Source organism: Siphateles boraxobius, unplaced genomic scaffold (assembly GCF_051911475.1).
Source record: "Siphateles boraxobius isolate OS27281-9 unplaced genomic scaffold, OSU_SipBor_1 41, whole genome shotgun sequence".
NCBI classification, from domain to species: Eukaryota; Metazoa; Chordata; class Actinopteri; order Cypriniformes; family Leuciscidae; genus Siphateles; species Siphateles boraxobius.
This window is the reverse complement of record NW_027509042.1, coordinates 18865001-18875000: the sequence shown is the minus strand read 5'-3', so window position 1 is coordinate 18875000 and position 10000 is coordinate 18865001. Positions and strand designations below refer to the sequence as shown.

The window sequence follows — 10000 nt, the reverse complement described above, 5'->3', positions numbered from 1 at the left end:
CATGTAACTAAAAAACAGAACACACTTACCATTTTGAGGGGATGTAGCTCAGTGGTAGAGCGCATGCTTTGCATGTATGAGGTCCTGGGTTCAATCCCCAGCATCTCCAAGCAATGTTGGACTTTTAAGTCAAAGCCATATATCATACAGGCACTGTGCAGAAAGATATTATTTAAACAAGAGAAATACAACAGCCACAGCAGGGGATGTAGCTCAGTGGTAGAGCGCATGCTTTGCATGTATGAACTGCATATGTAATCATTCCAGCATTGACCTTTATCACCTATAGATTTTGATCTAAATGCACATGTAAGTAAACAGAACACACTGATCAATTTGAGGGCATGTAGCTCTGTGGTAGAGCGCTTGCTTTGCACGTATGAGTTCCTGGGTTCTTTCCAGTGTTGACCTATATAACCTATAAATTTTGATTAAAAGGAACATGTAAGTAAATAACAGAACTCACTTATCATCATGAAGGGATGAAGCTCAGTGGAAGAGCGCATGCTTCACATGTATGAGGCCTTGGTTCAATCCACAGCATCTCCAAGCAATATGGTTCTTTCCCTGTTTCTTAAACATTTGTATGCATTCCAGTGTTGACCTTTATAACCTATAAATTTTGATTTAAAGGTACATCTAAGTAAGTATTAGAACACATTTACCATCATTAGGGGATGTAGCTCAGTGGTAGAGTGCATGCTTCGCATGTATGAGGTCCTGGGTTCAATCCCCAGCATCTCCAAGCAATGGGGTTCTTTACCTGTTTTTTAAACATTTGAACTGCATATGTAATCATTCCAGTATTGACCTTTATCACCTATAGATTTTGATTTAAATGCACATGTAAGTAAATAACAGAACACACTGATCACTTTGAGGGCATGTAGCTCTGTGGTAGAGCCCTTGCTTTGCATATATGAGTTCCTCGGTTCAATCCCCAGCTTCTCCATGCCATGTTCTACTTCTAACTCAAAGCCATATATCACATAGGCATTGTGGGCCTTGGTTCAATCCACAGCATCTCCAAGCAATATGGTTCTTTCCCTGTTTTTTAAACATTTGTATGCATTCCAGTGTTGACCTTTATAACCTATACATTTTGATTAAAAGGTACATGTAAGTAAATAACAGAACACATCATCATGAGGGGATGTAGCTCAGTGGTAGAGCGCATGCTTTGCATGTATGAGGTCCTGGGTTCAATCCCCAGCATCTCCAAGCAATATGGTGCTTTCCAGTGTTGACATTTATAACCTATAAATTCTGATTTAAAGGTTGATTTAATCGATTTAAAGGTAACTAAATAACAGAACACACTTATCATCATAAGGGGATGTAGCTCAGTGGTAGAGCGCATTCTTTGCATGTGTGAGGTCCTGGGTTCAATCTCCAGCATCTCCAAGCAATATGGTTATTTCCAGTGTTGACCTTTATAACCTATAAATTTTGATTTAAAGGTACATGTAAGTAAATATCAGAACACATTTACCATCATGAGGGGATGTCGCTCAGTGATAGAGCGCATGCTTTGCATGTATGAGGTCATGGGTTCAATCCCCAGCATCTCCATGTAATATTGGACTTTTAAGTCAAAGTCATATATCACAAAGGCACCATGCGTAAAGATATTATTATAACAAGAGAAATACATCAGCTAAAGCAGGGGATGTAGCTCACTGGTAGAGTGCATGCTTTGCATGTATGAGGTCATGAGTTCAATCCCAGCATCTCCAAGGAATATGGTTCTTTCCCTGTTTCTTAAACATCTGAACTGTAACTAAAAAACAGAACACACTTACCATTTTGAGGGGATGTAGCTCAGTGGTAGAGCTTTGCATGTATGAGGTCTTGGGTTCAATCTGAAATGTAACTAAAAAACAGAACACACTTACCATTTTGAGGGGATGTAGCTCAGTGGTAGAGCGCATGCTTTGCATGTATGAGGTCATTTGCTTTGCATGTATGAGGTCCTGGGTTCAATCTCCAGCATCTCCAAGCAATATGGTTATTTCCAGTGATGACCTTTATAACCTATAAATTTTGATTTAAAGGTACATGTAAGTAAATATCAGAACACATTTACCATCATGAGGGGATGTAGCTCAGTGGTAGAGTGCATGCTTCGCATGTATGAGGTCCTGGGTTCAATCCCCAGCATCTCCAAGCAATATGGTGCTTTCCAGTGTTGACCTTTATAACCTATAAATTTTGATTAAAAGCTACATGTAAGTAAATAACAGAACTCACTTATCATCATGAGGGGATGAAGCTCAGTGGAAGAGCGCATGCTTCACATGTATGAGGGCCTTGGTTCAATCCACAGCATCTCCAAGCAATATGGTTCTTGCCCTGTTTCTTAAACATTTGTATGCATTCCAGTGTTGACCTTTATAACCTATAAATTCTGATTTAAAGGTACATGTAACTAAATAACAGAACACACTTATCATCATGAGGGGATGTTGCTCAGTGGTAGAGCGCATGCTTTGCATGTATGAGGTCATGGGTTCAATCCCCAGCATCTCCATGTAATATTGGACTTTTAAGTCAAAGTCATATATCACAAAGGCACCATGCGTAAAGATATTATTATAACAAGAGAAATACATCAGTTAAAGCAGGGGATGTAGCTCACTGGTAGAGTGCATGCTTTGCATGTATGAGGTCATGAGTTCAATCCCATACATCTCCAAGGAATATGGTTCTTTCCCTGTTTCTTAAACATCTGAACTGCATATGTAATCATTCCAGCACAGACCTATGTCACCTATAGATTTCGATTTAAATGCACATGTAACTAAAAAACAGAACACACTTACAGTTTTGAGGGGATGTAGCTCAGTGGTAGAGCGCATGCTTTGCATGTATGAGGTCCTGGGTTCTATCCCCAGCATCTCCATGCAATGTTGTACTTCTAAGTCAAAGCCATATATCACACAGGCACTGTGCATAAGGATATTATTTAAGCAAGAGAAATGTATGAGGTCCTGGGTTCAATCTCCAGCATCTCCAAGCAATATGGTGCTTTCCATTAAAGTCTTTCCCTTTTTCTTAAACATCTGAATGCTTTGCATGTATGAGGTCCTGTGTTCAATCCCCAGCATCTCCAAGCAATATGGTGCTTTCCATTAAAATCTTTCACTGTTTCTTAAACATCTGAACTATATGTATTACATCCAGTGTTGACCTTTATCAACTATAAGTTTTGATTTAAACATACATGTATAGGTTATGGGTTCAATCCCCAGCATCTCCATGTAATATTGGACTTTTAAGTCAAAGCCATATATCATACAGGCACTGTGCAATAAGATATTATTTAAACAAGAGAAATACGACAGCCACAGCAGGGGATGTAGCTCAGTGGTAGAGCGCATGCTTTGCATGTATGAACTGCATATGTAATCATTCCAGCATTGACCTTTATCACCTATAGATTTTGATCTAAATGCACATGTAAGTAAATAACAGAACACACTGATCAATTTGAGGGCATGTAGCTCTGTGGTAGAGCGCTTGCTTTGCACGTATGAGTTCCTGGGTTCAATCCCCAGCATCTCCAAGCAATATGGTGCTTTCCAGTGTTGACCTTTATAACCTATAAATTTTGATTAAAAGGTACATGTAAGTAAATAACAGAACTCACTTATCATCATGAGGGGATGAAGCTCAGTGGAAGACCACATGCTTCACATGTATGAGGGCCTTGGTTCAATCCACAGCATCTCCAAGCAATATGGTTCTTGCCCTGTTTCTTAAACATTTGTATGCATTCCAGTGTTGACCTTTATAACCTATAAATTTTGATTTAAAGGTACATCTAAGTAAGTATCAGAACACATTTACAATCATGAGGGGATGTAGCTCAGTGGTAGAGTGCATGCTTCGCATGTATGAGGTCCTGGGTTCAATCTCCAGCATCTCCAAGCAATGGGGTTCTTTACCTCTTTTTTAAACATTTGAACTGCATATGTAATCATTCCAGTATTGAACTTTATCACCTATAGATTTTGATTTAAATGCACATGAAAGTAAATAACAGAACACACTGATCACTTTGAGGGCATGTAGCTCTGTGGTAGAGCCCTTGCTTTGCATGTATGAGTTCCTGGGTTCAAACCCCAGCTTCTCCATGCCATGTTCTACTTCTAACTCAAAGCCATATATCACATAGGCATTGTGGGCCTTGGTTCAATCCACATCATCTCCAAGCAATATGGTTCTTTCCCTGTTTTTTAAACATTTGTATGCATTCCAGTGTTGACCTTTATAACCTATACATTTTGATTAAAAGGTACATGTAAGTAAATAACAGAACACATTATCATGAGGGGATGTAGCTCAGTGGTAGAGTGCATGCTTTGCATGTATGAGGTCCTGGGTTCAATCCCCAGCGTCTCCAAGCAATGGGGTTCTTTCCCTGTTTCTTAAACATCTGAACTGCATATGTAATCATTCCAGCACAGACCTATGTCACCTATAGATTTCGATTTAAATGCACATGTAACTAAAAAACAGAACACACTTACCATTTTGAGGGGATGTAGCTCAGTGGTAGAGCGCATGCTTTGCATGTATGAGGTCTTGGGTTCAATCTGAAATGTAACTAAAAAACAGAACACACTTACCATTTTGAGGGGATGTAGCTCAGTGGTAGAGCGCATGCTTTGCATGTATGAGGTCATTTGCTTTGCATGTATGAGGTCCTGGGTTCAATCTCCAGCATCTCCAAGCAATATGGTTATTTCCAGTGATGACCTTTATAACCTATAAATTTTGATTTAAAGGTACATGTAAGTAAATATCAGAACACATTTACCATCATGAGGGGATGTAGCTCAGTGGTAGAGTGCATGCTTCGCATGTATGAGGTCCTGGGTTCAATCCCCAGCATCTCCAAGCAATGGGGTTCTTTCCCTCTTTCTTAAACATCTGAACTGCATATGCAATCATTCCAGCACAGACCTATGTCACCTATAGATTTCGATTTAAATGCACATGTAACTAAAAAACAGAACACACTTACCATTTTGAGGGGATGTAGCTCAGTGGTAGAGCGCATGCTTTGCATGTATGAGGTCCTGGGTTCAATCCCCAGCATCTCCAAGCAATGTTGGACTTTTAAGTCAAAGCCATATATCATACAGGCACTGTGCAGAAAGATATTATTTAAACAAGAGAAATACAACAGCCACAGCAGGGGATGTAGCTCAGTGGTAGAGCGCATGCTTTGCATGTATGAACTGCATATGTAATCATTCCAGCATTGACCTTTATCACCTATAGATTTTGATCTAAATGCACATGTAAGTAAACAGAACACACTGATCAATTTGAGGGCATGTAGCTCTGTGGTAGAGTGCTTGCTTTGCACGTATGAGTTCCTGGGTTCTTTCCAGTGTTGACCTTTATAACCTATAAATTTTGATTAAAAGGAACATGTAAGTAAATAACAGAACTCACTTATCATCATGAAGGGATGAAGCTCAGTGGAAGAGCGCATGCTTCACATGTATGAGGCCTTGGTTCAATCCACAGCATCTCCAAGCAATATGGTTCTTTCCCTGTTTCTTAAACATTTGTATGCATTCCAGTGTTGACCTTTATAACCTATAAATTTTGATTTAAAGGTACATCTAAGTAAGTATCAGAACACATTTACCATCATTAGGGGATGTAGCTCAGTGGTAGAGTGCATGCTTCGCATGTATGAGGTCCTGGGTTCAATCCCCAGCATCTCCAAGCAATGGGGTTCTTTACCTGTTTTTTAAACATTTGAACTGCATATGTAATCATTCCAGTATTGACCTTTATCACCTATAGATTTTGATTTAAATGCACATGTAAGTAAATAACAGAACACACTGATCACTTTGAGGGCATGTAGCTCTGTGGTAGAGCCCTTGCTTTGCATGTATGAGTTCCTCGGTTCAATCCCCAGCTTCTCCATGCCATGTTCTACTTCTAACTCAAAGCCATATATCACATGGGCCTTGGTTCAATCCACAGCATCTCCAAGCAATATGGTTCTTTCCCTGTTTTTTAAACATTTGTATGCATTCCAGTGTTGACCTTTATAACCTATACATTTTGATTAAAAGGTACATGTAAGTAAATAACAGAACACATCATCATGAGGGGATGTAGCTCAGTGGTAGAGCGCATGCTTTGCATGTATGAGGTCCTGGGTTCAATCCCCAGCATCTCCAAGCAATGGGGTTCTTTCCCTGTTTCTTAAACATCTGAACTGCATATGTAATCATTCCAGCACAGACCTATGTCACCTATAGATTTCGATTTAAATGCACATGTAACTAAAAAACAGAACACACTTACCATTTTGAGGGGATGTAGCTCAGTGGTAGAGCGCATGCTTTGCATGTATGAGGTCTTGGGTTCAATCCCCAGCATCTCCAAGCAATGTTGGACTTTTAAGTCAAAGCCATATATCATACAGGCACTGTGCAGAAAGATATTATTTAAACAAGAGAAATACAACAGCCACAGCAGGGGATGTAGCTCAGTGGTAGAGCGCATGCTTTGCATGTATGAACTGCATATGTAATCATTCCAGCATTGACCTTTATCACCTATAGATTTTGATCTAAATGCACATGTAAGTAAACAGAACACACTGATCAATTTGAGGGCATGTAGCTCTGTGGTAGAGCGCTTGCTTTGCACGTATGAGTTCCTGGGTTCTTTCCAGTGTTGACCTTTATAACCTATAAATTTTGATTAAAAGGAACATGTAAGTAAATAACAGAACTCACTTATCATCATGAAGGGATGAAGCTCAGTGGAAGAGCGCATGCTTCACATGTATGAGGCCTTGGTTCAATCCACAGCATCTCCAAGCAATATGGTTCTTTCCCTGTTTCTTAAACATTTGTATGCATTCCAGTGTTGACCTTTATAACCTATAAATTTTTATTTAAAGGTACATCTAAGTAAGTATCAGAACACATTTACCATCATTAGGGGATGTAGCTCAGTGGTAGAGTGCATGCTTCGCATGTATGAGGTCCTGGGTTCAATCCCCAGCATCTCCAAGCAATGGGGTTCTTTACCTGTTTTTTAAACATTTGAACTGCATATGTAATCATTCCAGTATTGACCTTTATCACCTATAGATTTTGATTTAAATGCACATGTAAGTAAATAACAGAACACACTGATCACTTTGAGGGCATGTAGCTCTGTGGTAGAGCCCTTGCTTTGCATGTATGAGTTCCTCGGTTCAATCCCCAGCTTCTCCATGCCATGTTCTACTTCTAACTCAAAGCCATATAGGCATTGTGGGCCTTGGTTCAATCCACAGCATCTCCAAGCAATATGGTTCTTTCCCTGTTTTTTAAACATTTGTATGCATTCCAGTGTTGACCTTTATTACCTATACATTTTGATTAAAAGGTACATGTAAGTAAATAACAGAACACATCATCATGAGGGGATGTAGCTCAGTGGTAGAGCGCATGCTTTGCATGTATGAGGTCCTGGGTTCAATCCCCAGCATCTCCAAGCAATGGGGTTCTTTCCCTGTTTCTTAAACATCTGAACTGCATATGTAATCATTCCAGCACAGACCTATGTCACCTATAGATTTCGATTTAAATGCACATGTAACTAAAAAACAGAACACACTAATCATTTTGAGGGGATGTAGCTCAGTGGTAGAGCGCATGCTTTGCATGTATGAGGTCTTGGGTTCAATCTGAAATGTAACTAAAAAACAGAACACACTTACCATTTTGAGGGGATGTAGCTCAGTGGTAGAGCGCATGCTTTGCATGTATGAGGTCATTAGCTTTGCATGTATGAGGTCCTGGGTTCAATCTCCAGCATCTCCAAGCAATATGGTTATTTCCAGTGATGACCTTTATAACCTATAAATTTTGATTTAAAGGTACATGTAAGTAAATATCAGAACACATTTACCATCATGAGGGGATGTAGCTCAGTGGTAGAGTGCATGCTTCGCATGTATGAGGTCCTGGGTTCAATCCCCAGCATCTCCAAGCAATGGGGTTCTTTCCCTGTTTCTTAAACATCTGAACTGCATATGCAATCATTCCAGCACAGACCTATGTCACCTATAGATTTCGATTTAAATGCACATGTAACTAAAAAACAGAACACACTTACCATTTTGAGGGGATGTAGCTCAGTGGTAGAGTGCATGCTTCGCATGTATGAGGTCCTGGGTTCAATCCCCAGCATCTCCAAGCAATGGGGTTCTTTACCTGTTTTTTAAACATTTGAACTGCATATGTAATCATTCCAGTATTGACCTTTATCACCTATAGATTTTGATTTAAATGCACATGTAAGTAAATAACAGAACACACTGATCACTTTGAGGGCATGTAGCTCTGTGGTAGAGCCCTTGCTTTGCATGTATGAGTTCCTCGGTTCAATCCCCAGCTTCTCCATGCCATGTTCTACTTCTAACTCAAAGCCATATAGGCATTGTGGGCCTTGGTTCAATCCACAGCATCTCCAAGCAATATGGTTCTTTCCCTGTTTTTTAAACATTTGTATGCATTCCAGTGTTGACCTTTATTACCTATACATTTTGATTAAAAGGTACATGTAAGTAAATAACAGAACACATCATCATGAGGGGATGTAGCTCAGTGGTAGAGCGCATGCTTTGCATGTATGAGGTCCTGGGTTCAATCCCCAGCATCTCCAAGCAATGGGGTTCTTTCCCTGTTTCTTAAACATCTGAACTGCATATGTAATCATTCCAGCACAGACCTATGTCACCTATAGATTTCGATTTAAATGCACATGTAACTAAAAAACAGAACACACTAATCATTTTGAGGGGATGTAGCTCAGTGGTAGAGCGCATGCTTTGCATGTATGAGGTCTTGGGTTCAATCTGAAATGTAACTAAAAAACAGAACACACTTACCATTTTGAGGGGATGTAGCTCAGTGGTAGAGCGCATGCTTTGCATGTATGAGGTCATTAGCTTTGCATGTATGAGGTCCTGGGTTCAATCTCCAGCATCTCCAAGCAATATGGTTATTTCCAGTGATGACCTTTATAACCTATAAATTTTGATTTAAAGGTACATGTAAGTAAATATCAGAACACATTTACCATCATGAGGGGATGTAGCTCAGTGGTAGAGTGCATGCTTCGCATGTATGAGGTCCTGGGTTCAATCCCCAGCATCTCCAAGCAATGGGGTTCTTTCCCTGTTTCTTAAACATCTGAACTGCATATGCAATCATTCCAGCACAGACCTATGTCACCTATAGATTTCGATTTAAATGCACATGTAACTAAAAAACAGAACACACTTACCATTTTGAGGGGATGTAGCTCAGTGGTAGAGCGCATGCTTTGCATGTATGAGGTCCTGGGTTCAATCCCCAGCATCTCCAAGCAATGTTGGACTTTTAAGTCAAAGCCATATATCATACAGGCACTGTGCAGAAAGATATTATTTAAACAAGAGAAATACAACAGCCACAGCAGGGGATGTAGCTCAGTGGTAGAGCGCATGCTTTGCATGTATGAACTGCATATGTAATCATTCCAGCATTGACCTTTATCACCTATAGATTTTGATCTAAATGCACATGTAAGTAAACAGAACACACTGATCAATTTGAGGGCATGTAGCTCTGTGGTAGAGCGCTTGCTTTGCACGTATGAGTTCCTGGGTTCTTTCCAGTGTTGACCTTTATAACCTATAAATTTTGATTAAAAGGAACATGTAAGTAAATAACAGAACTCACTTATCATCATGAAGGGATGAAGCTCAGTGGAAGAGCGCATGCTTCACATGTATGAGGCCTTGGTTCAATCCACAGCATCTCCAAGCAATATGGTTCTTTCACTGTTTCTTAAACATTTGTATGCATTCCAGTGTTGACCTTTATAACCTATAAATTTTGATTTAAAGGTACATCTAAGTAAGTATCAGAACACATTTACCATCATTAGGGGATGTAGCTCAGTGGTAGAGTGCATGCTTCGC

The 10000-nt window shown here is 39.8% G+C and overlaps 28 non-coding genes across 28 annotated transcripts in view; all 28 read left to right on the top strand.

The window, feature by feature from the left end:
* The first annotated feature begins 37 nt into the window (after positions 1 to 37).
* On the top strand, positions 38 to 109 carry trnaa-ugc (transfer RNA alanine (anticodon UGC)). Its single transcript has one exon. It is a non-coding gene; the product is annotated as a tRNA-Ala (tRNA).
* Positions 110 to 673: 564 nt separating this feature from the next.
* On the top strand, positions 674 to 745 carry trnaa-cgc (transfer RNA alanine (anticodon CGC)). Its single transcript has one exon. It is a non-coding gene; the product is annotated as a tRNA-Ala (tRNA).
* A 404-nt stretch (positions 746 to 1149) lies between these two features.
* On the top strand, positions 1150 to 1221 carry trnaa-ugc (transfer RNA alanine (anticodon UGC)). Its single transcript has one exon. It is a non-coding gene; the product is annotated as a tRNA-Ala (tRNA).
* A 111-nt stretch (positions 1222 to 1332) lies between these two features.
* On the top strand, positions 1333 to 1404 carry trnaa-ugc (transfer RNA alanine (anticodon UGC)). Its single transcript has one exon. It is a non-coding gene; the product is annotated as a tRNA-Ala (tRNA).
* Positions 1405 to 1500: 96 nt separating this feature from the next.
* Positions 1501 to 1572, top strand: trnaa-ugc (transfer RNA alanine (anticodon UGC)). The gene has a single exon. It is a non-coding gene; the product is annotated as a tRNA-Ala (tRNA).
* A 331-nt stretch (positions 1573 to 1903) lies between these two features.
* Positions 1904 to 1998, top strand: trnaa-ugc (transfer RNA alanine (anticodon UGC)). Its single transcript has 2 exons — positions 1904 to 1939; positions 1963 to 1998. It is a non-coding gene; the product is annotated as a tRNA-Ala (tRNA).
* A 96-nt stretch (positions 1999 to 2094) lies between these two features.
* Positions 2095 to 2166, top strand: trnaa-cgc (transfer RNA alanine (anticodon CGC)). The gene has a single exon. It is a non-coding gene; the product is annotated as a tRNA-Ala (tRNA).
* Positions 2167 to 2458: 292 nt separating this feature from the next.
* trnaa-ugc (transfer RNA alanine (anticodon UGC)) lies at positions 2459 to 2530 on the top strand. The gene has a single exon. It is a non-coding gene; the product is annotated as a tRNA-Ala (tRNA).
* Positions 2531 to 2830: 300 nt separating this feature from the next.
* trnaa-ugc (transfer RNA alanine (anticodon UGC)) lies at positions 2831 to 2902 on the top strand. The gene has a single exon. It is a non-coding gene; the product is annotated as a tRNA-Ala (tRNA).
* Positions 2903 to 3352: 450 nt separating this feature from the next.
* trnaa-ugc (transfer RNA alanine (anticodon UGC)) lies at positions 3353 to 3565 on the top strand. Its single transcript has 2 exons — positions 3353 to 3388; positions 3530 to 3565. It is a non-coding gene; the product is annotated as a tRNA-Ala (tRNA).
* Positions 3566 to 3857: 292 nt separating this feature from the next.
* On the top strand, positions 3858 to 3929 carry trnaa-cgc (transfer RNA alanine (anticodon CGC)). Its single transcript has one exon. It is a non-coding gene; the product is annotated as a tRNA-Ala (tRNA).
* Positions 3930 to 4333: 404 nt separating this feature from the next.
* Positions 4334 to 4405, top strand: trnaa-ugc (transfer RNA alanine (anticodon UGC)). Its single transcript has one exon. It is a non-coding gene; the product is annotated as a tRNA-Ala (tRNA).
* Positions 4406 to 4639: 234 nt separating this feature from the next.
* trnaa-ugc (transfer RNA alanine (anticodon UGC)) lies at positions 4640 to 4734 on the top strand. Its single transcript has 2 exons — positions 4640 to 4675; positions 4699 to 4734. It is a non-coding gene; the product is annotated as a tRNA-Ala (tRNA).
* A 96-nt stretch (positions 4735 to 4830) lies between these two features.
* Positions 4831 to 4902, top strand: trnaa-cgc (transfer RNA alanine (anticodon CGC)). The gene has a single exon. It is a non-coding gene; the product is annotated as a tRNA-Ala (tRNA).
* Positions 4903 to 5037: 135 nt separating this feature from the next.
* On the top strand, positions 5038 to 5109 carry trnaa-ugc (transfer RNA alanine (anticodon UGC)). The gene has a single exon. It is a non-coding gene; the product is annotated as a tRNA-Ala (tRNA).
* Positions 5110 to 5673: 564 nt separating this feature from the next.
* trnaa-cgc (transfer RNA alanine (anticodon CGC)) lies at positions 5674 to 5745 on the top strand. Its single transcript has one exon. It is a non-coding gene; the product is annotated as a tRNA-Ala (tRNA).
* A 395-nt stretch (positions 5746 to 6140) lies between these two features.
* On the top strand, positions 6141 to 6212 carry trnaa-ugc (transfer RNA alanine (anticodon UGC)). The gene has a single exon. It is a non-coding gene; the product is annotated as a tRNA-Ala (tRNA).
* A 135-nt stretch (positions 6213 to 6347) lies between these two features.
* On the top strand, positions 6348 to 6419 carry trnaa-ugc (transfer RNA alanine (anticodon UGC)). Its single transcript has one exon. It is a non-coding gene; the product is annotated as a tRNA-Ala (tRNA).
* A 564-nt stretch (positions 6420 to 6983) lies between these two features.
* On the top strand, positions 6984 to 7055 carry trnaa-cgc (transfer RNA alanine (anticodon CGC)). The gene has a single exon. It is a non-coding gene; the product is annotated as a tRNA-Ala (tRNA).
* Positions 7056 to 7452: 397 nt separating this feature from the next.
* On the top strand, positions 7453 to 7524 carry trnaa-ugc (transfer RNA alanine (anticodon UGC)). The gene has a single exon. It is a non-coding gene; the product is annotated as a tRNA-Ala (tRNA).
* Positions 7525 to 7758: 234 nt separating this feature from the next.
* trnaa-ugc (transfer RNA alanine (anticodon UGC)) lies at positions 7759 to 7853 on the top strand. Its single transcript has 2 exons — positions 7759 to 7794; positions 7818 to 7853. It is a non-coding gene; the product is annotated as a tRNA-Ala (tRNA).
* Positions 7854 to 7949: 96 nt separating this feature from the next.
* Positions 7950 to 8021, top strand: trnaa-cgc (transfer RNA alanine (anticodon CGC)). The gene has a single exon. It is a non-coding gene; the product is annotated as a tRNA-Ala (tRNA).
* Positions 8022 to 8156: 135 nt separating this feature from the next.
* Positions 8157 to 8228, top strand: trnaa-cgc (transfer RNA alanine (anticodon CGC)). The gene has a single exon. It is a non-coding gene; the product is annotated as a tRNA-Ala (tRNA).
* Positions 8229 to 8625: 397 nt separating this feature from the next.
* On the top strand, positions 8626 to 8697 carry trnaa-ugc (transfer RNA alanine (anticodon UGC)). The gene has a single exon. It is a non-coding gene; the product is annotated as a tRNA-Ala (tRNA).
* Positions 8698 to 8931: 234 nt separating this feature from the next.
* trnaa-ugc (transfer RNA alanine (anticodon UGC)) lies at positions 8932 to 9026 on the top strand. The gene is made up of 2 exons: positions 8932 to 8967; positions 8991 to 9026. It is a non-coding gene; the product is annotated as a tRNA-Ala (tRNA).
* Positions 9027 to 9122: 96 nt separating this feature from the next.
* trnaa-cgc (transfer RNA alanine (anticodon CGC)) lies at positions 9123 to 9194 on the top strand. The gene has a single exon. It is a non-coding gene; the product is annotated as a tRNA-Ala (tRNA).
* A 135-nt stretch (positions 9195 to 9329) lies between these two features.
* trnaa-ugc (transfer RNA alanine (anticodon UGC)) lies at positions 9330 to 9401 on the top strand. Its single transcript has one exon. It is a non-coding gene; the product is annotated as a tRNA-Ala (tRNA).
* Positions 9402 to 9965: 564 nt separating this feature from the next.
* Positions 9966 to 10000, top strand: part of trnaa-cgc (transfer RNA alanine (anticodon CGC)) — a 72-nt gene continuing 37 nt past the window's right edge. The window contains exon 1 of the tRNA in view: positions 9966 to 10000. This exon is cut by the window's right edge and continues 37 nt beyond it. This is a non-coding gene — a tRNA (tRNA-Ala).